Source organism: Panulirus ornatus, chromosome 30, assembly GCF_036320965.1.
Source record: "Panulirus ornatus isolate Po-2019 chromosome 30, ASM3632096v1, whole genome shotgun sequence".
In the NCBI taxonomy this organism is placed as follows: Eukaryota; Metazoa; Arthropoda; class Malacostraca; order Decapoda; family Palinuridae; genus Panulirus; species Panulirus ornatus.
This window is the reverse complement of record NC_092253.1, coordinates 8,607,759-8,635,000: the sequence shown is the minus strand read 5'-3', so window position 1 is coordinate 8,635,000 and position 27,242 is coordinate 8,607,759. Positions and strand designations below refer to the sequence as shown.

The window sequence follows — 27,242 nt, the reverse complement described above, 5'->3', positions numbered from 1 at the left end:
TACACACACACACACACACACACACACACACACACGGGGATTAGTGTGCCAACAGACTCGTTGCAGCCGCCAATGTCAGCGGCCGCCGTGTTTCCACGGGGAATGACCTCTGTGAACTCACGTGTCTGACTCACGTCGGAGGTTCGCCTCCCTCGGAAGGGGCTCCAGCCTCTCTCTTTCCTCCCCCCACACACACACCCTGCTCCAAGGCTGGACATCATCAAGATCTACACCCATCCACCTTCAGCAGTCTGTGGCGTGTGGCTTGGGCCTTTCCAGCCTTACGGTCTTCGAGGGCCTTTCCAGCCTTACGGTCTTCGAGGTGAGTGACTTGGGGGAGACGGAGAGGGTGTGTGGGTGTGTTGTATGCCTTCGATCTTTACTGGAAATGGTTCCTGAATTTGAGTCCCCAGGGGGGTCAACAGTACGTCTCCAGGACTCGGAGTACCTCCGGTAACGACACGGATCCCTTTGCAAACCACCGTCAGGGTCCCCATCAGGTTGCCAAAGGCTCTCTTCCATTCACCCTGCCGATGACCGTCACTCCCACCACGAACCACACCACCACATACAAACCCTACCTACAGTAACCTTCCCATGCGCATACTACCTCCCTCCTCCTCCATCCCCTCCAAAGCGGGACTCAGGGAACCAGTAGATCACCACTTCACCACGAGGGAGGAGGAGGAGGAGGTGGTTCCTCGTCCTCCTCCCCACCAGCACAAACCTGAGACAGGCCTCTCCACCACCACGGGAACATTCTCGGAAATACTCAATACTTGCATGACACCAAAGTTCCCACGACAGGGCTCCGGAGGGAGAAGACCATCGAAGTCATCGAAAGGTATACGTAAGGTAAGGTCCCACCCAGGCCCAGGTGTGGGGAGTAGAAAGCCTCCACAACTATCGTAAGGTGAGGTATGGTAAGGTCCCAGGCCTAGCTGCGGGGGTTAGAAGGCCTCCACATCTATCGTAAGGTAAGGTATGGTAAGGTAAGGTCCCAGGCCCAGCTGTGGAAAGTAGAAGGCCTCCACATCCATCGTAAGGTAAGGTAAGGTCCCAGGCCCAGTTGTGGGGGTAGAAGACCTCGGAATACCACCGCAAAGCATAAGTAAGATGCTGACTAAGACTCCGAGGGTGAGTGTGCTATTATATACGAGACATAAATACCCAGCGTGCGTGTCTGGGGTTGGCGGGAGAGATTGTCTCCGGCTGGCGAGCGAAGGGCGCGCGCATCGTGTCCAACATGCAATACGGAGTCTTGTTTACCGCGCCAGCGTGCTGATGAGGATATGACAGCCAAAAGGTGGCAATGTTAACCAGGTAGATTATATATATATATATATATATATATATATATATATATATATATATATATATATATATATATATATATATCTTTCTTTTTTTTTCAAACTATTCGCCATTTCCCGCGTTAGCGAGGTAGCGTTAAGCACAGAGGACTGGGCCTTTGAGGGAATATCCTCACCTGGCCCCCTTCTCTGTTCCTTCTTTTGGAAAATTAAAAAAAAAAAAAAAACGAGAGGGGAGGATTTCCAGCCCCCCGCTCCCTCCCATTTTCGTCGCCTTCTACGACACGCAGGGAATACGTGGGAAGTATTCTTTCTCCCCTATCCCCAGGGATTGATATATATATATATATATATATATATATATATATATATATATATATATATATATATATATATATATATATATATATATGAGAGTGCCATTTCCCGCGTTAGCGAGGTAGCACCAAGAAACAGACGAAAAAGGACCCATCCACTCTCGCACACACACACACACGCATATATATACATACACACACACACACACACACATATATATATATATATATATATATATATATATATATATATATATATATATGCAGAACCCTCACTTCACATATACATATATATACACACGTTTGCCTTCAATCCTTTCCCGGCGCCACCCCTCCCCACATGGAAACAGCATCGCCACCCCCTGCAACAGCGAGGTAGCGCCAGGAAACCTAGGAAGAAAGACACATCCGCTTACATCCATTCTCTGGCCGTCAAGGACAACGTGTGGGACGAAAAGACCAAGTGGAGCGGCCAGGAACACGTGTGTGACGCAGAAGAGCCGCATGTAGCTGTCATGACCACGTGTGACAAAAAAAGACCCATGTAAATGACGTAGCAGAGCCACGTGAAGCGGCCAGGATCACGTGTGACGCAGAGACACGTGCATCAGCCAAGACCACGTGTTTGACGCAGGAGCACCCACGTGTGGCTGGCTGCCCAGAACACGTGTGTGATGCAACAGAGCAAAAGCGTAGCAGCCAGGATCCACGTGTGTGACGCAGGAGGACCACGTGTGGCAGACAGGACCCAGTGTGTGACGCAGGACCACATGTGGCAGACAGGGCCCAGTGTGTGATGCAGGAGGACCACGGGTGGCAGACAGGACCCAGTGTGTGATGCAGGAGGACCACGTGTGGCAGACAGGACCCAGTGTGTGACGCAGGAGGACCACGTGTGGCAGACAGGACCCAACGTGTGACGCAGGAGGACCCAGCGTGTGATGCAGGCTCACAATTACGTGAAAACATGAGCAGCTGGTGATAAAACAGCTGACCAATGGCATCCCTCTACATAATGATCCAGGCCCCTCGTCAGAGCTGCTGTAGAGGTCGTTCACGTCATCAGCAAAGGCCATAATTGCAGCAGTTGACCAACAAAAAATCTATATTGTAAGTGTGTGCACTAAAAACCCCTCATCCCTGTTGTAAGACTTTTAACATCAACAAAGGAAGGTTGACCTATCCACACCATTCTGCTAGACTAAGTAGACTAGGATGGGCTTGGCTTGGCTATGCTATGCTATGCTATGCTATGCTTGGCTAGACTATACTAGACTATACTAGACTAGACTAGGCTAAACTACGCTAGGCTTAGCTTCGCTTGTCTTGGCTAAAATACGCTCCGCTTAGCTGGGCTAGGCTTGGCTTGGCGTGTACCCTACCCTAACCCAACCTTAAAATACCATACAAAAAAAAAAGTGAGAACCTTACGGTAATGTCTCAAATAATAATCATTCCTCTCAGACCCGAGTTCACCGCTTCGAGTCCAGCGTCTCCCGCTGAGCCAAACTTTTACAAAACATAAACGAGCGGGAAATACCCGCCATCAGCCAAGCACGTCAGATGTCGCTGCACCTCGCCATCGACTTCGTAGTTACCCACCTCAGTGACGCTGCCACCAAAGTCCCCTTCTTGGCTGAAATTCCTCCCTCCCTCTAATGTGTGGTGGTAGATCAAACCAGGAAACCCCCGCTAACCCCAACCCACCTCTCACCAGACTAGATGAGTATACGCCTTTTAGCTTCGATGCCAAAAGGCGTAGAGCGCGGAAGACGAAGACCGAACTCTTTCTTCTTTTTTTTTTACGACATTAAAGCGAGATATACGTAAAAAGACCTTGAGAGTCACTACTGACGAAGACATTCCTCTCCTCTTTCTCCGGTGAGAGAGAGAGAGAGAGAGAGAGAGAGAGAGAGAGAGAGAGAGAGAGAGAGAGAGAGAGAGAGAGGCCGAGGGTGTGTCACGTAATGTATACAAGATGATTTATATCGGCGGCCTAGCAAGTGTTCCGGGCGCGGGCTGGGCCAGATGTGAGGCGCATGTCGTGTGGGGGCGCCCCAGGTGTGAGGCAGGAGGTCAGGGAGAGGACGGGTGTGTGTGTGTGTGTGTGTGTGTGTGTGGTTAGTACCATATGAAAGGCCTCCCTTAACCTGCCACACACACAGGCAGCCAGAGGCCGGGTCTAAGGGAGTGTGTGTGTGTGTGTGTGTGTGTGTGTGTGTGTGTGTGTGTGTGTGTGTGTGTGTGAGGGAAGCAGATATTTCAACACACACACACACACACACACACACACACACACACACAAACACGCGCGCGCGCGTACTGTAAAAAATAAAAAAGACATACCAAACATGATCCTCAGGCCAGGTTGATCCCTTATGCCTAACTAATCCTTGCAGGTCGTCACGCACAATACAAACACGTCAACACACACACACACACACACACACACACACACACACACACCACGGTACCAGAGGATGTGATCTACGCTACACACAGACAATCTTCAAAAGTCAACGACATTATCACGGTCAACGACACACGCACACCGCACAAAACGAGTTTGCCTCCGCTTTATCTAACGATACATTAAATAAATCGTGTCATCAGATTATAATTGACCGTATTTACGAGGTCGTTCCACACAGAAACAAAAAAAAAAATTGACGTAAATATCACTTTGTTCAAAGCGTCAAGCGTAACCACATGACCGAAGTCAGTTTGAAATGGTTACACCCGTTACGCAACCATTCCACCCACAGTCCAAACCCCCGACCCTCCAGCCACCCCCTCACTTCCATGCGCTCAGACTTCAATAACTGAACTGGTTAAATGCCTACCACCTCTAACACCCTACCGTAGTAGGGGCACGGCTTGGTGAAAAGCACTAAGAGAGATGTCACTTTCCTGGGTGATCACAATAATGAGCCACGTTCCTCCAGCGCCAAATGTGTGGATGATTTCGAATTCGTGAGGGTGGACACAACACCATGCCTGAGCGACTTAAAAAGTCCCGAGTCTTGACTGACCTTATAGGATGTTGGTGGTAGGCATCATCACTACACACAGAGCCGGGTCTACTGGTAACACTTGTGTTATCTGGCAGGCCTCTGTGTGTGTGTGTGTGTGTGTGTGTGTGCGTCGGGGAGAGGAGGAAGAGAGGCTACATGACGCGTGACCTCCCCCCCCCGGTAGTTCTGGTGGGCCAAGGGCTACAGCACACGTGTGGCCAGACGTACGATAATAGTTCTGGGAAGTGTCATGGCCATGCATAACAAGCTGGTCCACAGTGTGTGTGCATGGCGACGCCAACGATGGCTCTCCTCCGCACGATGTACCACCAATCAGGAAATCAAGACCAAGTAAACATCGGAGGGAGGGTGTGGCGGCTTCCTCTCGTGTTCCAAGAACCCGCAGCGCACAGGAAGGTGGCCAAGTCCACCGGGCGGCGACGGAAAGGGTCAAGCAGTGTGATGATGATGATGAGGATGATGATGATGGTGTGTGTGTGTGTGTGTGTGTGTGTGTGTGTGTGTGTGTGTGTGTGTACATCTACAGTTCCGGGAAAAGCTTTGAAGCTGACACCACTTCTGTTTAGCACAGGCGCCACTCATCCTACCTCCAGCAGCTGCTGCACGTCGGGGTGTCAGTAGGGCCAGTTCACCGACCACGGGTGTCGCAGGTACACACACACACACACACACACACACACACACACACACCATGAACTTCTAAAAAACATTTCAAGGAAGACGAAGAACGGGTTAAACCCATACAGAGAGAGAGAGAGAGAGAGAGAGAGAGAGAGAGAGAGAGAGAGAGAGAGAGAGAGAGAGAGAGAGAGAGAGTTGGCTACAGAAGAGATAAGACACGGTAGTAAGGAGGGGGAAGATGGGGAGCGACGGACGTGCCCATGGGTCCAGCAGGAAGCGGAGAATAGCGCCAGTAAAAGAACAGGGTCAGATGGGACCTAAATACGCTAGTTCCTGATACACGAGCAATACACACTTCCTGAAACAAGGCAGCCAAACCCCGCTCCTCCCCTGCCCGGCAGTGACCTTGACACGAGCACCGCATCACTGGTGGGGGCGGCGGCTACTGACGAGTGTGTTGCTGCTGGCTTGCGGCAAGGCGCAACACACTCCCTCCTCCTCCTCCTCCCTGCGCCGCGTGCGCACACGGAGCAGGCGCATTATAAAAAGCACAGCTCCAGCCGCGCATACCGTATGAGGGATGGGGTGTGTACCTCGTTCATCAAGAGGGAACACATCGAGACCTAACCACTTCGAGACCTAACCACCACTACCCTGAAGGAGGCGTTCCACTGGAAGAAGACGCCTTCTGCAGTGTGTCGCTACACTAGGATACCTCCTCTCCTACACACACACACACACACACACACACACACACGCGCGCGCGTACGCTGCATACCATATGAGTACACCACACAAGATGGCAACACTGACGTCTGGCCTCCTCAGCACATCAATCAACCCAATGTATAAGGTTCCTGACCCACCTCCGCCCACCCTCCTTCACCCCTCACCCTCACCCCCTGGATGGTGATGGGGGGGAGACCTGTGACCTGCAGCCTGGCAGTTACCTGGAGACTGACCCACGGCCGATCTATCCATCCACCCACCACCACGGCCGGTCTATCCATCCACCCACCACCACGGCCGGTCTATCCATCCACCCACCACCACAGCCGGTCTATCCATCCATCCACCACCACGGCCAATCTAGCCATCAACTTCTATCCACCACCCACCACCACATCCGATCTATCCACCACCCATCATGACGGCCGATCTATCCATCAACTTCTATCCATCCACCCACCACCGCACCCGGTCTATCCATCAACTTCTATCCACCAAGACCACACCCTATCTATCCATGAACTTCTATCCACCAATACCACATCCTATCTATCTATCACCTTCTATCCACCAATGCCACACCCTATCTATCCATCAACTTCTATCCACCACCCACCACCATATCCGATCTATCCATCGACTTTACTCTCTAAAAAGCTCAAAATCACTCCTCCTCCCCCTTGCCCTTCCATCACACCCCCCCTCATTCTATCCTCTTGCTCTTCCTCTTCCATCACTCCCAGACACTTAGGGAATTCCAGAGGGCACAGCCAAGGCCATGTCAGGTCAGGTCAGGTCAGGTAAGTAAGCAAGGTCAGATCAGGTAATGTATAGTAAGGTAAGGTCGCGTGGTCAGGTTAGGTAAGGTGAGTAAGATCAGGTGAGGTATAGTGAGGTGAGGTGAGGTCAGGTCACGTTAGGTCAGATGTTGCCCCACACCCCCCCAGAGTCTACACCACTACTATCGCACATGTTCGTCACTTCAATTTTGCTTCAAAAAGCAGAAGAGTCTGAATAAAAAATGTTTATCATCATCTACGTAGGTTAACAGGTTCTCTTCTCTTGAAGTCAAAGACTGCAGCAGACTGTAGCACAGTCTCATGTTAAGAATGTTAAACATACACTAGGTATGTTAAACATATATACTAGGTATGTTAAACATACACTAGGTATGTTAAACATACACTAGATATGTTAAATATATATACTAGGTATGTTAAACATACACTAGGTATGTTAAACATACACTAGGTATGTTAAACATATACTAGGCACGTTAAACATACACTAGGCATGTTAAACATACACTAGGTATGTTAAACATACACTAGGTATGTTAAACATACACTAGGCATGTCAAACGTATACTAGGTATGTCAAACATACACAAGAAATATCAAAGATACACTAGGAAAGTCAAACATACACCAGGTATGTAATTAATTCGTTTACCAAGTCAGTACGGCCTCCAACGCTGCTTTCCAAGTTGTGCCGAAGACCTCGTCTTACAACAAATAATCTAGTTGCTCCTAAGATCGTATTGGATCTTCAACGTTACTTACGACGAGGACGACCTGGATACGAGGACGACCTGGATACGAGGACGACCTGGATACGAGGACGACCTGGGTACGAGGACGACCTGGATACAAGAACGGCCTGGGTACGAGAACGAGCAGGGTCCGAGGCCAACCTGGGTACGAGAACGAGTAAGGTCCGAGGCCGACCTGGGTACGAGAACGAGCAGGGTCAGAGATCGACCTTGGTAAGAGAGAGAGAGAGAGAGAGAGAGAGAGAGAGAGAGAGAGAGAGAGAGAGAGAGAGAGAGAGAGAGAGTACAACCTCGGCATCCCAACACACGTCTTATCACGCTGCAGTGATAAAAGCTATCGCGTGCTGAGGGCCCCCCCCCCCCAGATAAGCAACGCGAGACACCGTGACAAGCAATCGATGTGAAAAAGACACAAAACACACAAACACACACACACACACACACACACACACACACACACACACACACACACACACACACACAGCGAGACGTCAGTGGACAGGCCTTATCTCGCCTGATAACCTGAGGTCAAATGTCCGAGGAAGGTCACACACACACACACACACACACACTAAAAACATAAACAGTACAAAAGGCGCACCCTTCAGAGGCCTAACACACACACACACACACACACACACACACACGTGTACACTGATTCTCCGAATGCACAGCTGACTGCGTGCGAATGGGAAACCAGCTAAGCGAGACACCACGTGTGTACAAGGAAAGGAGGCTACATGTCGCGCATCTCCTTGACTTTCTATGAAACATTTATTTCCGGTCTGAGCAAGAGAGAAGTCTGGGTGGACTGTGTGTGTGTGTGTGTGTGTGTGTGTGTGTGTGTGTGTGTGTGTGTGTGTATGTGTGAGTGAGTGAGTGAGTGAGTGAGTGAGTGAGTGAGTGTGTGTGTGAAAGAATCTGACACTGTACCATAAAGTGGGGGGGTGGGGGGTGATGATTTAGCAGTTTGTGCTTTAGCCACATGTCTTAGGATAGGTGGAGGTCAGTATAGGAGTCGTGGATAGAGGGAGGCCAGTCGTGGAGTGGCACAATACACCGGCGTGGGAGGGTGACAGGTGGGTGGGGCCCTCCCGTCATGGGGGAGGGGTAGATCTACATCATGCACCTGTAGTTACAGGATAGTAAGTGATGCTGACATAGGCTCCAGTGTTTGTGTGACAAAGCAACTCTGAAATACATCACACATATACAAGAACACCGTATGGATTGCTCCCGTGGTGTAGCGCTAGGTTAGCGTTCCTGGCTGTGACGCATTCACGGGCCGCCCTGAGTCGAGCGCTTAGGTTCGAATCCTCGGTTGCGGCAGTCGCTCCACAATCAACCCAGCTGTTTATCAACCCCCTACGAAGTTGGTCGATAACATCGGTACCTGGCTCAGGCTAGGGTTAATGGGATGGCCTTGATTTGGGCCTCAGCAGCTGCTGCCACACCGCCTCAACTAACACATAAAATCTTAAGGAGTGAGACTCCTCCTGTGGAGGGATTATATATATTATATTTAAGTGGAAGGGAACAAAGGACGCAACTCGAAGAAAACCTCTCGAAGCGGAGGGTGCACTCCACCGGCGTGCCGCAGGGCCCACGGTCCAGGCAGGAACCACTGCTATTATTGAAGTGTATATATGACTCCCCACAGGGACTAGACTCACACCTGTGATTATGATTGCGGAGGGAAGGCGACACTCACTCCAAAGCTGGTCCCGACGCACCGCTGAAGAAGTTCGAGTCGAGCGATGTGAAGTACACACGCCGGGGACGCGGCGAAATAGAAGGCCTCCGAACGAATATCATCTTTCAGGAAATAGAAGAGCTGCAGCAATCTGTCTGTTCTCTGAGAGAGTCGGCGCACTAGAAGACGCATAACAATAAACCCGAGAAGGTCGAAGCGAAGGGCGACAAAGACGGCATCGGAACGAAGACAAACTGAATCATTAGCGAGGTGTCAAAAGGCCATAAACTATGAAAAAAAAAAAAAAGGGGCTAGTGAACACGGTGACTTAAATGGCAGCATTTTTTCTTTTTTTTTTTCCAAATCAGTTGAACGATGTCATAAGCGAACAATCCTTCCACAGACGCAAAGACCGGAGACCATATGAAATCTGGAGAGAAACAGTTTTCGAAAACAGGCGAACGTCTGGATGAATAGAATACAACGAGCGATGAAGAGCTCCTGAATGCTGCCGACATGCAAAGATTTTTAAGAAGATGCAGCATGACAGACAGTCCACACTGTGGACGGGTTCCCACGAGTATAAATAATAAAACTCCCTCGCCGCACCGCAGAACTAACACATTACACAAATGAACAATTTCCTCTCATACGCCGTGTGACTCTCTCTCTCTCTCTCTCTCTCTCTCTCTCTCAGCAGGCAAACTCTACGGGGTTAACCAAAACAAGCCTCTCGAATCATTTGTTAAACGAAAACCTCTTCAACCAATCTCTCCCTACTGTCACACACACACACACACACACACACACATAAGCTGTCACCACCACCACCACCGACCTAACAGCTACCCTCATCTACAGTGACACGAGTGAGGCCATTTACGAATTGACTCAACTAACTCAAGCTGGGCGGGTGTGTGTACTTTGCTCTCCAGCCGACTGACAAGTGGCGAGATAATGCCACCCGACCACCACCACCAACCATTAAGCGTGGGGTCGTGCAGAAGGATCAATAAAGACCTGCTAAATCACCGTAGCGCGTGGCTAAGCTACATTATCAAAAGTGCTATGTTACGCTAGGCTACATTATCAAAACAGCTATGTGATGCTAGGATAGATTATCAAAAAAGAGCTACTGTTATGCTAGGCTCTACTTGATTATCAAAAGAGCTATTATTATGCTAGGCTATATTATCAAAAGAGCTACTGTCCCGCTAGGCTAGATTATCAAGAGCTAGTTATGCTAGGCTAGATTATGAATAAAAGAGTTAATGTTATGCTAGATTATCAAAAGAGCTACAGTCATGCTAGGCTAGATTATCAAAATAGATACCGTTTTGCTGGGCTAGATCATCAAACAAGCTACTGTTATGCTTGGCTAGATCATCAAAAGCGCTAATGTTTTACTAGGCTAGATTACCAAAAGCTACTGTTCTGCTAGGCTCGATTATCAAAACAGCTAGATAAAAAAAATACAGCTGGACGCTTTTTAAGCTAAATTATACAAACAAGTATTTTTAATAAATAAACAGACGCGCGAGGCTATTGTGTTACAAATCTAGAATACGCCTGCGTGAGTGCTTCGCTAGATTATCAACAGATATTGTTATGAATCTCGAACACAGCTACGCGCCAGCTAAGCTAGAATATCAAGAAGGCTACAATGTCATGAATCTAAAACATAGCTAAGCCCTGACTAGGATGGAGGTTAAGGAAAAGCTGTTTGTCATGACACTTACAGCAAGGTTGTGTGTCTCACAAGACCAACAACTGCAGGCTGCACTATCACAATGATTACAGAATTGTGTATGTCTTTTAAATATCAATGACATAACATCATACTTTTTATTGCATGGGCTATTTCACACACACACACACACACACACACACACACATATATATATATATATATATATATATATATATATATATATATATATATATATATATATATATATATAATTCTTGATCGCCGTTTCTAGCATTTACAAAGCAGAACCAGGCACAGACAAAGAAAAGTTGCATTCGTTCACATTCTCTAGCTATCATGTCTAGTGCGCCGAAACCACAGCTCCCTGTCCACAACCACGTCCCACAGACCTTTCCGTGGTGTTTCTCGGTCGCTTCACGTGCCCGGGCTCAATCAACTGACAGCACGTCGACCCCTGTATACAGCACCGTTTCAATTCAATCATTCCCTATCACTCAAAATCTTTTTCACTCCATTCTTCCTCCAATTCGGTCTCCCCCTTCTTTTCGTATGGGGACACACAATCAAATGTTTACCAAATGACGTTCTTTGCACTATAGTTTGTTTCTTATATACATGTTTCAGTCTTACAATCGATATCCAAGTTTAGTGACGCATTTTTTCTTTTTTTTTTTTAAGATTCCCGTAGACGCCTTCGTGAAGGCGAATGCTTGATTGAAATGGATAATTTTGGACAACTGGTGTTTGAGCACCCACCTAATGGTAAACCAATATTGAGAAAATCATGGAAAAAAGATTAATAGCTGTAAATACACTGTCGTATTTGACTGTATGTACACACACATTATATATATATATATATATATATATATATATATATATATATATATATATATATATATATATATATATAAAGCTAAATCACATAAATCTCCTCTCATTCTCTCCATATGTCTAAACCACTTCAGCACACCCTCTTCAGCTCTCTCAACCACACACTTTTTATTACCACACATCTCTCTTACCCCAGCCCTCTTTTGTCACTAACTCAATCAAACCAACTCACCGCACACTGTCCTCAAACATATAAAATTTCCAACACATCCATGCTCCTCCGCACATCCTCGCATGCATATACCACCGTTAGAACTACTATATCTTCAAATATACCCATTTTCAGCTTCCCAGATAACGACCTCTTACTCCACACATGCTTCCATAAATTTACCTCGTCCCCTGACCTACCCTACAAGACTCACTTCCGTTCACACACACACACACACGCACATGATGCAATAGCATCACATATTCGTAGATGACTGCCAATTCCTTTAACCTACTTCAAAAGTTATACGAAACCATTAAAGGTTCAACGATTCCCTAAAGTCTTCCCCCAGCTGGGGCAGTTAAATCATCGCGTACTGTTCAATCGAAGAAAAATTACAATACTTATAGTTTATATTTACAAGTACTGGCGATGAAATGTTTCCAGATGATATATATATATATATATATATATATATATAGAGAGAGAGAGAGAGAGAGAGAGAGAGAGAGAGAGAGAGAGAGAGAGAGAGAGAGAGAGAGAGAGAGAGAGACCGTACGTCAGAGGAGTGAAAGCCAGTTGACCATGTGGGGGTGGGGAAGAAGGATAACAAAACTACCTTGGCCAAAAGGAATGACATTTGACAGCCAATGAAGTGCTGGTTCACTCGCAGCCGTCAATAACCCTCCCAACACCCCCAAACGGGTAGGTTTGTATTGGTAATGCACCTCCCTGGTCGAAGGGTGCTCACCCCCTACTACCTACGAGAGAGAGAGAGAGAGAGAGAGAGAGAGAGAGAGAGAGAGAGAGAGAGAGAGAGAGAGAGAGAGAGAGAGAGAGAGAGAGGTAACGTTTACCAACTCTAGACGATGGTGGACGACAACCATCGCGTCCTGGCAGTGGGAGCAAAGGTACGGCGGGGAGGTCCTTGGTCAAAACATCCACGTCCAGGGCTCATCAGCCGACCTTGGTGGAGTGGTTGGGGGGGGGGGGGGGAGTAGGGTGGCCGTTTGGTGGGAGTCGTCCCTCCCTCCCTCTCGCTCGCTCGCCCGCCCCGCCTGCCTATACCGACGGCGCACAACTGACCCTCCCAGACAGAGTGGTTGCCCAGGTAGGTCCACATTCCACCATTCAAGGTCACAACAACACTGCTGTGCATATTTCTAGACATGACACGTGGCATAATGTATTCCCAAATCGGTAACAGATCAACAAATATAGTATATCTACTGGACCTGCTGGTGAACGCAGGACTATCTATCGCCTGTCCTACGATGTAAATGAGTATGGCCGTAAACGAAGTTGTTATGATGCATGACTGAGAAACGGCAGAAAGACGTTCGATCAATTCGTGCCTAAGATACTCCCTGATGAAGGCAATTTACGAAAACAAAATCTAGAAAAAAAAAAAGAGGCCGTGCAATTGCAACCAATTCACACCAATCTATAATGAGCCTTAGTAAAACCTTTAACCAGTATAATCATGTGAAGGTGGGTATAGCACGCTCTGATGCGCTGTAAAAGTCGACCATGCTGATACAGGCATACTTTAACTTATGATAGGCCATATATTCCTATGAGTCCACGGGGGAAAATGAAACACGATAAGTTCCCAAGTGCACTTTCGTGTAATAATCACATCATCAGGGGAGACACGAGAGAGAAATATGTCAGTTGATATACAACGAAGAGACGTAGCTAGGACGCCATTTGGTAAACATGCGATTGTCCAAGACACACAACGAGCTTATCATAAACTTATCATGTGGACAAGGTGAATTGTTTATAAATTTTATCAAAAATAAAGTTATCCAATTTTCAACGACATTCTTTGTGTATCTAATAATAGAAGATTCAATTATATTTCTCGTAGTACTGAAAGTAGAGTTAATAACTGAGATGGCATTACTCCAGTTAATAAAATGATCATATAGCATTTGATTCTTGTCCTGTTCCTATACTATATTTATGTTGCTTAAGTCTACATATAGGACCATGTGGCGTCCTAACTACGCATCTTCGTTGTATATCAACTGGCTTATATTTCTTTCATCTCCCCTGATGATGTGATTATTATACGAAAGTGCACTTGGGAAATTATCGTGTTTCGTTTTCCCCGTGGACTCATAGGAATATACTTGATCAAGCGCAAAACTGTGATCCTTTCCAATATATATATATATATATATATATATATATATATATATATATATATATATATATATATACACTCGGGTATCACCTTTCTTCTACCACCTCTTCCAGTAAGCCAATATAATGCTGCCCTCTTCCTGTTCTCAGGTTAATAACTATTTCAGTCACTGCTCCCCTGGGTACGCTACTTAACCCCCACCCCCTTACACACACACACACACACACACACACACACACACACACACACACACACACACACACAACTGGCAAACCCTTGTGGTACAAGCCATCCCGGGATGATATCCATTACAAGTATGCATGTTCACAATTGTTTACAGTTCAGACAACCAAATCCTAAGTGCTTATTTTCTCACGCAACACCTGGCAAATGCTTTAAGGATTCGTAAAAAAAAAAAAAAAAGTGTAATATCAAAGAAAACTTTCTGAAAGAAAAATGTACGTGTTCATATACCCACTTCCCAGTGTAGACCCACACTATTACTAATCAATATTGCGGTAGGAAAACGGATTCCTCTGAAATATTCCGTTTTTTTCCTAGTCTATGAGAATATGGGTATATGTTTATGTTAGCTATGCTGTCTGACTAAAAATAATGGTCCATGTAGCATTTCAATTTCCATGAGAAGCAGTTCATTCGATGTCAAGAAACATTACATTTATGATGCATCTGAATGCGCATCTCCATATAACATACATACCTCCAACAGCCAGGAGCTAAACGGGGTTCTTTCCTGGCTGTTGGAGGTTTATATATATATATATATATATATATATATATATATATATATATATATATATATATATATATATATATATATATATATCCTTCAAATCATGATCAGAAACAGAGCGTCAAATATATCGGGACATGAAAGCTATCGCAAGGGAACTTTTAAGTCATGGGTAGAAGAGATCAACTATGATAACAGTTTATCTCACTTATCAGTCTGGAAATCCCAGCGAACATGTGACGTCAGCCCCTCACACACATCTTACACGAGCTGAGAACTGCACGTTATCAGCAGGGACACATCTGAGTGACTGCTGAACTGACTGTGTGTATAGGTCGAGCGAACTTGCATTTTACGGACAGATGGGGTCGGACTAGAGACAGGTGTCAAAGGCAACTAGTGAGATGATCATGTGAGAGACAAATGATGATTAGACTGTATGGCTCAGAGGAAGATGAAGGAGAGAGATAAGATTACGGACAGAATTTTGTATTAACATTTCATGAAACTCTCTTTCCTGCTCCAGCGAGGCAGCGTCGACGAAACAAAGGGAGAATAGTCCCATATGTGTACATCCGACATCCTAGTATGGTGTGCTAGCACCGTCATCAAAGCCTGCCATTCTACAAGCCAAAACCCCCTCAGGTCACTCCATGGTTTACCTTGACCATCGCCTCCTCATATGCACTGGCTCATCCGATCTACGGTAAGCTATAAACCATACCTCACTGAAATCAAACAGATATGATTCTGAAGAAATGCAAAAAAAAAGTCATTCATCATCTGAAGATTTTCAGGGCTAAGGTACTGCATGTGGTATGGTATACGCTACAACATATAAAAAAAAAAAAATAGGGAAAATCATACAAGGATCAATTTGAAAGGATCTGGGTGAATACTGGAGCCGCTCGAACGAAAGTTGGTGGAATGAAACTATCACAGGGAGACAATGGAGTGAAAGACAGATATGAGAATACGAGAACAAATGTTCGTCATGTATCCTCGATACGATGAACAAAGAACTGTGTACAAAAATCTACGCGTGTGAATTCGGAAGGACTTTGTAAGCTTCCGTAATGTTTCATTCGTTCTTTAGACAAGTGGTGCAAAATGTCCAAAGGAACCCATGCGAGACGGGTCTAGGGAGGAAGCGTTTATAACATCATGTCTTGTGTGGTGCATGGAGATCGCCAACCACTGCTATATATATATATATATATATATATATATATATATATATATATATATATATATATAAGAGATCAATAAAAAAAGACGTGAAGTGTTTACATACGAGCAGGAAGTTTTGATTGATTGAATGGAACGTTGGTTAAACTTTTGACAAGAAGTTGCAAACAGCAAGAGCCTAATTGAAAACATTCAGGAACACTTGAGAGGCATTACAGACGAACATGAATATCATAGTGATGAAGGGGGAAGTCTATGACGGGTATAAATATATACGAAATGCAGGGGAAATATATATATATATATATATATATATATATATATATATATATATATATATATATATATATATATATATAAGAAGGTATGAGAATGTTCTGGTAGTTGAATTAGTAACGTGTTTGGTTAAGTACCTAGGCTACGAACGAGAAAATACGACTTCCGATAAGCAAAAAGTCTCATATGGGATACATTACATGAAAGAAGCGTTCAACCATCGCCAAGGTACATGATAAAAGCAAGGACAGAGTTTATGAGAAAGGGAGAGACAACAAAAAGCATTACCGTAAAGGATCTTGACCGACACAATGGCAAGTTTCCTACGCGAACAATGAAACAGGAGCTATTGCTACATGACAAATATTATGTGGCTGAGGCAGAATACACTACACAAGTCGGGAACATTAGTATCCGTATGTCATATTAAGAGAAATACCCTCCAAAATCAGACCCGCATCCAGTCTCACCTACGTCCAACCCACAAACTAATAAGAAAAAAAGAATACATTTCATGTCATCATGTCAGAAAATAAAATACATTTCATTTCATCATGTGATTTCGAGTACGTTAGAAAGTAACCCCCCTTGTACAACCCGGGCGACCTTCCGTTCACACAGTAGACGAGGACTGGATAAGTGACGCACTTGCATTGCCCAACGTCCCGAGGTTAACACGAGACAAGAAAAGGCTCATTACTAAGAAAAAAAAAAATATATAAGCTTTGATATTTGCCTTTACCTATAACATACATGCATGCTCCAACATTTGAATAAACACACTAATCAGCTTTTCCAAATGAATATGCAAATATATAAAAAGGACGCGTCCCCAAATTTATTCATCTCGTCTCCTCCACAAAGGATGCCTATGGTGTAAAATCAAAGTTTCCATCGTAATATTGTTACCGTACTGACTAGAAATATGGCCAGGGACGAAAGGGTGAAATGTCCCTTACATCTAGGCGTAATGCTGAGGTAGGGATAACAGGAATAAAATCAGTATACTGGCCAATGTGATTGTGTGGCGCGATTATATGGTCGAGGATTTTTCTCAACCCGAATGCTGAAATCTCTTAAGGGTAAAGTTTCATAGATGGAGGGTAATGGGAAGATTAAGCATCTGCAATAATTGAAACATTGACGGTGAATACAGGAATTTACAACAGAACTGTAAGTGCGGGTCGATCAACTGATCAAAAGCGAGAGGCTTTGGAATAACTCATTAGATTCCTAGGTCGGAGAAATATTGGAGTAGACAGTAAAAACATCAAATAAAGAGAAATAAGCATGCTAAGGCAGACGGCAAGAACAGAACCAGTTTACGCTTCGTTCTTTACTGACTTATTATACTTCACGGTTACATGATCGGCAATTGTGCAGTTCAAATAATGCAAATTGCAAATACCATCCAAGGGGTGCGTGCCATCCCGAACTCAGTGAAGCGTAGCCACAGGCGAGGAGGAGTGAACACAGCGACGGGTGCTGTTTCAAGGGGGGGGAGGGGGGATTCACTATCGTGTAGCACAGTCTCTTATCCAAACACATTTCCACATGAAGGAATAATAAAAAAAACATAGAAAACAACTAAAAAATCAACCTTGAGCGAGGCTGGATGAGGAGGAGGCGTTTTACAGGATCGAGTTATGATCTGTTTTTAGGGATGCGTTTACTCCCCTTGGGCATGAGGGTCTTGGCCTCTGAACGGACCATTAGACATATCCTTCCTATGTCTCAAGCGTCTAATATCGTCATACTGAGAGACCGACCACACCGTCGTGCTAGAGGGATTACAAAGCCTTAAGGAGGGAGGTAAATATGAGATACGAAAAGGAAAGGGCAAACGGAAGGGCACGTCAAAAGACAGGAAGGAAGAACAGGAGATAAAGGGGGAAAGAGGCGAGAGGCGGAGGAACCGAGGGAGAGGTAAAAAGAAAAAGTGTGCAGGTTTTAGGGTGGGATAAGAACGGCAAACAATTAGGGCTGGGAGAACGGGAAGCCATGGTCCAATAATTCTTATCAGGGGTGACTCGAATATTTCCACTCATTAATCACTTCCACAACGTTACTTTTTTCCTTTTACAAAAATTTATTCAATATTCATTTACCATATTTGATCGCCAATTCCCTCGTCATAGAGGAAGCGCCAAGAAACAAGAAGAACGGCCCATCCACTCATATACACATATCTATACATAAACGCCTATACACGAGCATTTATATATATATATATATATATATATATATATATATATATATATATATATATATATATATATATATAACATAATACCCTCCAGCAGCCAGGTCGAACCCTGAATTCGAATCCTGCCTGTTGGAGGGTATTAGCGTTCCATGAAAGTGCGTGTTCATATGCACTATATATATATATATATATATATATATATATATATATATATATATATATATATATATATATATATATTGATAACCACGAGTAAAATGAAACACGAAACGTTTCATCTTTCTCGTGGTTATCAGCAAATACTAGATCACGAACACCACTGACTTACTGCTATATATATATATATATATATATATATATATATATATATATATATATATATATATATATATATATATAAAGCATACATCAACACGAATCATGAATAAAGTTCAGGATTATATGAGAAAGGGGCGCTGAGCAATATGACAAATAAAAGATAAGGGGGTCACGAAATATAAATGAGGATCAGAAGTGCCGCAGAATACATTAAATGAATTCAGAATGCCTTCAGTGAACGAAAGCTGAAAACCACTGCCTTGGTCAAACTGAGTTCGTGACCTCATCCCCCCCCCCCCCCACCCTAACATACAGTGCCCCGAGCTATCTATCCACTACACACGTCTGCATATATCAGATCCCTGTGAATATAAGCACTTACCAACACTGATTTCGCAGCCACTTCTGCAATTACAAAATCATTATCATGAAAAGATCAATTGTATCTTCATCCTAGATATAACATAACACTCACACACACACACACACACACACACACACAAAATCAATGACGCTATTAAACCCATTCTCTCTCTCTCTCTCTCTCTCTCTCTCTCTCTCTCTCTCTCTCTCTCTCTCTCTCTTACCAAAGCGTTATCGAACGAATGCCATACAAAGTCCCAAATCACGTCATGCCTTACACTGAAAGAAAAAAAATATATGTATATATGAGCTGTATCGCCATGAAACGCGATGCCTAATATCCATTCCTCACCACTTTTACCAAGCAGCGATATCCATTTACAGGATTTTAACCACAAAGTCGAATGAGTAAGTGTGTAAAATGGCCTTTCCCCCTAATACAAGACAAAAAAAAAAGTAAAATGTATCCTACCTTATTATAGACATGAACGATAATGAGACACAGAAACATTCATCGTCTTAAAACAGAGCAGCGCCATGCAAATTAATATTGGATCTTTCTATTTTTTCAACACCTACTATGAAAAGCAATTTATACTCCGTATCACAGCAATAACGAACATCCACGCTCACACTACGATAGCAGATGTGATTTTAAACATATCCTGATGTAACGATGTCATTCAAAAAAAAATCACACGGAAGCTATGCAAAAAAAAAAAAAAAAAAAAAAATAGATGCCTTACAACCAACTTGAAAATGCCCGAGTCAAGTTCAATGGTATATGAGGAAACACGTTGCAACAGTCAATATAACTTCAACATTATGTTATCCTTAATATCCCCTTCATTTCCTGAAAAACCTGTGACAGCCTTCCACACTGCAGCAGGTCCCTCTGACCTTCGGTACGGCACAAAATCAATTGCCTCCAATCATCCCCCCCTGTGCTAGCCCGCCAACGCTCCGGTAAATAACAAGTGATTGGTGTCTCCAATATGATGGCCAACGTGATGACCTCAATCAAAACCACTTTATTCTGCAGATGGAAATGATTCCCATACTTACAAACGCGATCTCATATCATTAACATTATAATGCACCGATCTCGAATTGCGGAACAGGGTAAAGTACCGATCAAACTGATCTGGGTAAAGTACCGATCAAACTGATCTAATAGGAATAAAAGTAGATTAAAATTATACAAATCATCCGATCGTGCGAAACTGAGAAATAAGAAACTCCCCACGAACTGATCACTTGGCCAAAGTGACTTCACATTTCGCCTGTTTACTGAGGCTGGTCGGGGTGTCATTCCTATGGCAGCACCTACTTATTATACTGCCTCTTATACTACTGACCACCTCTTCACTTTGCCCGTCTGCTACGTGATCCAGCAGGTCTCCTTTGCCTACGACCTTCAACCTAGCCATCACAACCAGTACATCAACTTTACCCAACTAATCACCCGCTGTACGTTGTGCATATATCCCTTCCAATGATTTCACTAGCGCAACTCAAACTTTCATTCATATTCTTCACACTCACACTTTAATCGACGTATTCATTAAATCATACCAAACGGGTATATCATCTCTGATGGCTCCTAGTTCTAATCTTCATAACTACAGCATTTCCAGTCAAAAATCACTGGATATTAAACTTATCTAACACTGCACACTAAAAAAAAAAAATGTACAAAAAATTAAATGTCAGGCCTGTATGTTCACAAAGTTTTCTTAACCTGTTCAATTTGTTCATAAATTCATGCTGGATTAAACAGAATAAGTGTTGTTTACATGCCTCCACACGGCCAAACTTTAAACACTGGAGAGAAACAATGTATAAATTTGTCACTTAGTTACGCTGCATCATATTTTCACGAGTGTAATGCGCAGCTAAAGAGAAAATAAAGTGCAAACAAGGTCAATTACTGAAGCGCTGGGAAGGCTCACGACGAAGGAAGGGGAAAACACATGATTCATCCAGAAATGATGCAGAGAAAGGTTTGTCAGGTGCGAGTGTACATGAGAAAGACAAGACAAGAGGAGGCCTATTTGGCCCACGACTGGGTTGTCTGGTAAAAATAAATTCAATAAAAAAGACCGAAGATATAAAAAGAGTTAAAATTCCCAAGCGACCGGACGTAAGTTTGCATAAATGTACAAAAGCGATACTTTTAATACTATTGCTAATCACACGGTCACTGCATTGACTGCCGTGTTTCATCATTAAAAGCACACGAATTCAAAAACTAAACTGTGGGTAACGTGAAAGGGGTACATTTCCAAAGAACAATGAAAGAACGAACACATAGTCTTGCTATGTCCAGGCGTAAAGCTTTACTGCACAGAAGAATGGGTATAAACCAACACAGGATCCAGTACATGGAAAGCAAATTCCTCCAGCTAATGTATCGTGGTAAAAGTGAAAGTAATGAACACACGGGATAATAGTTTCTGTAACATGCTCACTGAACTCAAGCCCTGTAGTTCAGTGACCGTGCATAATCATGGGATACATCGTTTACCTTCAAACTTTTCAACTTAACGTAAAAAAAAAGTGTACAATCAGTAATGAAAGGATCTGACATGCATATCCCTGGAGGATATTCAATGCATTATAAAACACTATATTCTTGTAACAACTATAATACAACCCCATATTCTTACGTATACGAAATAACTGTAACAACCATAAGCACTATATAGTTTTGGCAGGAAATAATCCTTGAATACATGATACTTAACAAAATCTATTAATATACTTCAGTGGACTAACAAGAAATCTGTGAAATTGCGCATATAAATGACAAATCTCCTTCAAACAATAATCAGGTTTTAAGGTCAACTCCCTTAATATCAATCTGAAATCTAATATCAATTACTTCGAGTGACAGGAAACATAATCTATCTCTACCTTATCTCTTGACGCCCAAAATCTCCGCGAACTCCCATGAAAGGGGTGGCTAACCCTCCGCGAACTTCCATGAAGAGCACCCATGGCTAAGACAGAGGACTCTTCACTTGTCCTTGTATGCATACCTCGCATGCACCATTCCATGCATTTTTCCACCATTTCTCTCCCTCCGGTACTCTTTCATCTGTTTCCCCACGTTGCAGGCGGTCTTCCTCTCACACCAACCCCTTTAATCGTACTATCATACACTCTACTTGTACCCTTCCTGTCGTGCATTCTTTCCACACACCCAAAGCACCTTAAAGTATTACCTTTCACTCACTACAGAATTCATTCCTTTTCATTCCCCGCCATACCAAATCTCATACATCACCTCGCTTCTTTCATCATTCCATCGAGTCGTATACCACATGCTCCTCTCAAATAGCTCATATCCACAGCCTACATTCCTGACCTCTGTGACTCATAATCAGGGTCGGGAGGCATATTCTGCCCTTAATCCTTTCTTCATTTCCATTCTTACACCTTCACCCACATGACCCTAAACTTATATATTACATACCAACATATGATTACCAAATACATTTGGCACATCAAAGGAAAACCCCACTTTCAGTAATAATGGATCAAGCAACGCTGGAAGAAGTGCTTAAGAAGTTATCAAAGCCGCCACGTACTCTCCCAGGTTAGGGAGCTCCATTCTCTTTACCAAGCTCCATGCCTGATGCTCCCAACCCAAAACCAAAACAATCCTCCAAACACACTCAAACTGCCACATACAATGAATAAAATGCATAACATGTCTTCTGCCACCCAATAAGCATTAACCGAACCGAAAAAGGAAACTGATGGTTACTCACCTCCAACATCAACTAGGTCAGATGTTACTCCCAGCACTTCAACTCAGTAATCAAGTAGTCTGCATGTATATTTTTTTCAGAAATAACTATAAATCTTTGACAATAACTATAATTTTTCTTTATACATATTCGCAATTTCCCGTGTTTGCGAGATAGCGTTAAGAACAGAGGACTGAGCCTTAGGGGGATTATCCCAACTTGGCCCCCTTCTCTGTTCATTTTTTTGGAAAGAAAAAAAAATTCTAATTACAGTAAATATCTAGTGCTAAAATACTGTCAAAAACTTACATAAACTTACATAATGGGAAACGAAAATTTCACACATTATAATAATCATTTTGATCTGTTATCATGTCCCGTTTGCTTAACTGATACACAATATCCATATAAATACAAAACTGGGCAACTGCTCAGACACCAGTCACCAGAACTGAGACAAAGTTTGTTAGGTATTTACTTTGGTATACATGGGGCAACTGATCTTTTCTGGTTGAAACAGAATGAATCTGGATACATTATATATCAACGTTTTAAACAATGCAAGAACAACTGCCCTTGAGTAAATATTCAAAAATGTAAGTACCATCTACTATGCTACATAGCAAATGCACACTACAAGCTCTTAGTCCTTTAAGTATTTCACTCTCATCAAACTAGTATTTCGCCAAAGTTGCTAAGAATCTGTGGCAGCAATTAGAATACAGTAATCCATGATTAACCATTTCACTGCAACACTTTCAATGTACACTTATGTGCAGATTATCAAATATTCTTATGTGCAGTGGAATATATAGTATTTTGGAGGTGATTTTGTCTCAAATAAATATGATCACTATGGGATTTCACCAGCAATATTCATTATTTTGTATGAGCTTCACAGTTTCATAATATTACATATGGTAATGAAAAGGTTCAGATTTCATACAAGCCTCTATGATACATTTAGACTGACTGACTAGAGTAAAGAGAAAATTTAGGCTCTAAAATCCAGTAAAATGCATTGCAATGCCACAATTAGCATTAATGGTTATATATTTTGCATTGAGGCAGAGGCAACCAATTCAAAATTTTGATCATGTCCCAACTGCAGCAAGCAGAATAAAAACAGTAAGATGTGACCAAGCAGGTTGCAATGAATAGGTCAAACATGAAACAGTAAATGGTCTGAAACAAGTCAACCCCAAACTGTTCATCATACCTTCACCTTCATTTGGAGGAAGAGGCTGATGCCTCCCATAAATTCAACCAGATGTGTGATCTTTTTCAACTTCAAAATTTTCAGAAGAAATCTTCCTAATGATTCCTTGAACAAGACTGCCACAGCCTAAAATCCCTGCCAATTTCATGAAATTCACAGGACTGCCTATGAAAAGGTACAGTAAGTTGTTGGCTGATGGAAGCAAGCAAGCCTTGACAAAAGCTCTGGTAGCTTTGGCAATTATGAGGTTTTTATTACACACACACACACACACACACATATATATATATATATATATATATATATATATATATATATATATATATATATATATATATATTGTTGATATTATTTTACTTTTTTATTATACTCTGTCGCTGTCTCCTGCGTTTCCAAGGTAGCGCAAGGAAACAGACTAAAGAATGGCCCATCCACTCATGTGCATACACATATATATACATAAATGCCCATATACATACATATACGTACAAAGACATACATATATTCATACTTGCTTGCCTTCAACCATTCCTGGTGCTACCCCACCCCACAAGAAACAGCATCGCTATCCCCTGCTTCAGCGAGGTACTGTCAGGAAAACAGACAAAAAAGGACATATTTCTTCACACTCAGTCTCTAGCTGTCATGTGTAATGTACTGAAACCACAGCTCCCTATCCATATCCAGACCCCACAGACGTTTCACATGCCCTGGTTCAGTCCATTGACAGCACATCGACCCCTGTATACCACATCGTTCCAATTCACTCTATTCCTTTGCATGCCTTGATGTGGACTTTTGTCCATGACTGGAGCCTTCAACATAAAAAAAATGCAGAACTGCACGAGACCCATATAAACCATCTTTAATGTTATATCCCTCCTCAAAACAGCAAATGCAAAAATAATGTTTTTTCATCTAACACAAATTTTACAATATTCTTTCAAATATTATGCTCAGTTTATTGATGACTGAAAAACTGAGCTGCATTTCTGAGCAATAATGTGTCCAGCCTTTTACTGGAAATAGGTTAATACTACAATACTCTGCCTTATCAAAGCCACTACATTACCCTGCTAAAACTGTCATGATGTATGTGTTTTTTTTTTCAAATCTGAAAATAAAATTCACAATAAACTCTTTAATCAAACCCACTGATAATAAAGACAGTAGTTCTTGAATTTGGTTACTTCTGCACCTCCTTTGTTAAAATCATTTATCTTATACTGGTGACAACTCAAAATTTATTAGTCCATGTGCTTTTCTATCTATATTCACATATCTACTGCACATCTTGCTAATTTGCAAAGATCATATGAATCTCTAAATACATGCACACCTTGCTTAAATTTATATGAAACAATGTATCAATAATTCTGCATCTAGGTAGTGTCCTGCTAGAGCTGTAAGAACCCTACTGCCAATGCAAATTAATCTAAGTGTATCAACAGTTACCACTGACTGCATCACTATTACTGTCGTGAACTATAATTCTTATAATATTCCCTACACTTAAATATCTTCGTTCTTTTGAGTTTATAAATTTGTATTAACTGATCCTTCTTATTACTGGCAAACTTTGAAGGTGATAAACCTTAAAGCTTATATAGTACTGTAAAAGCTATTTTCCACATGCAGGAAAGGTTGCATCATCACAAATACATGAATGAGAAACACTGACATGCAGTACTGAAAACAGAATATAAACTGTAATTATGTACCTTTCCACAGAATGCTTTCTCTTCAACTGAGTAGAAAACAAATAGAATGGAAAAGATGTAAAACACCTTTCTCTTCCACCCATAATATTATGAAATACGTATATATTGGCAAAAATACTACTTTTTCTGATAGTAATCTGACAAAAGCTGAAGCAGAAGCCTCTACACTTAAAAACAGATGTGAAATCATCAGTAACAGCTACTTCCAAACTGCTTTACATAACTACAAGCACAGGATATGTATGTAGTACCCTCCAGATTTTCAGGTGACAGTTTATCCATACGCAACCTGTTCTAACTGAGCTAACTGCAAGTAATGTCACAGGGTTAATAGTTTATCCATGTATCTTATAAGGCTTACATTCTATTTCGTTAAATGATATGTAAGGATGTGCTGCTTTGGCTGTGTACTACATCACCTGGAAGTTTGTAATTCAACAAAATTACTAGCCAGCAGTTGTGATAAGCTGATGCTTAAATATTACCAAATCCTCTCCTAACAATTACTGGATATAGCTACAAACAAAATTTGGGGATTACTGTAAGGTCAAATTTTAATTGACAATGATCATACCTTCAAGAAATGCTTATCTATGACGAATGTAAAGATTTTCTAAGGGACAGAAAGCACACTGAGGCAAATCAAACCAAGCCATGAGAGGAATGACCAGGAACGACAAAAAACATCATAGTTCCCCACAAATTACAAAATCAAAAGAGAAGTACATGAACAAGAATGAGCAAAATTAAGAGCACACTTATAAAAGTACTTCTTATCATTTCACTTTGTGCACTAAGTTAATCTGTCTACTCATATCAACCTCTTTACACTAAACAAAATCTTCCACTCCATCTGCTTCCCTTCATTCTTATGATATCTATATCCTTCCATGTGGCAACAACGACAAAACATTAAAACACCTAAAAACATGCCACTAACAGGGATCCAAATTAAAAAAAATTAGGCATCAAATGAGGGAGCTTTAATTAGAGCAAACAATACACAGTGCTCTATGAATGAAATATCAAAATGTCCTTAGAAAATTCGTCAATGGGAAATGTACTAGAAGATCAGTTGCAAAAGTGCACACTTACAGAAAATGAAACATAAAAGCATTTCTGTGTAAAGGTCCACTTTAGGACACAGACTTTGTATTGCAGTGGTAACATACTCTATATAGAGTACATGATCCGGGAAGTTGATTTAGTTTGTTCTTTATTCTACAATAACACTCAAGCTGACAGAGGAAAAACTTACTTCCTAGCAACCAGTA

General features: G+C 42.6%; 1 protein-coding gene across 1 annotated transcript in view; it reads right to left on the bottom strand.

The window, feature by feature from the left end:
• Positions 1-27,242, bottom strand: part of m-cup (ankyrin repeat protein mann-cup) — an 83,975-nt gene that overhangs the window by 53,997 nt on the left and 2,736 nt on the right. The window lies entirely within an intron of this gene.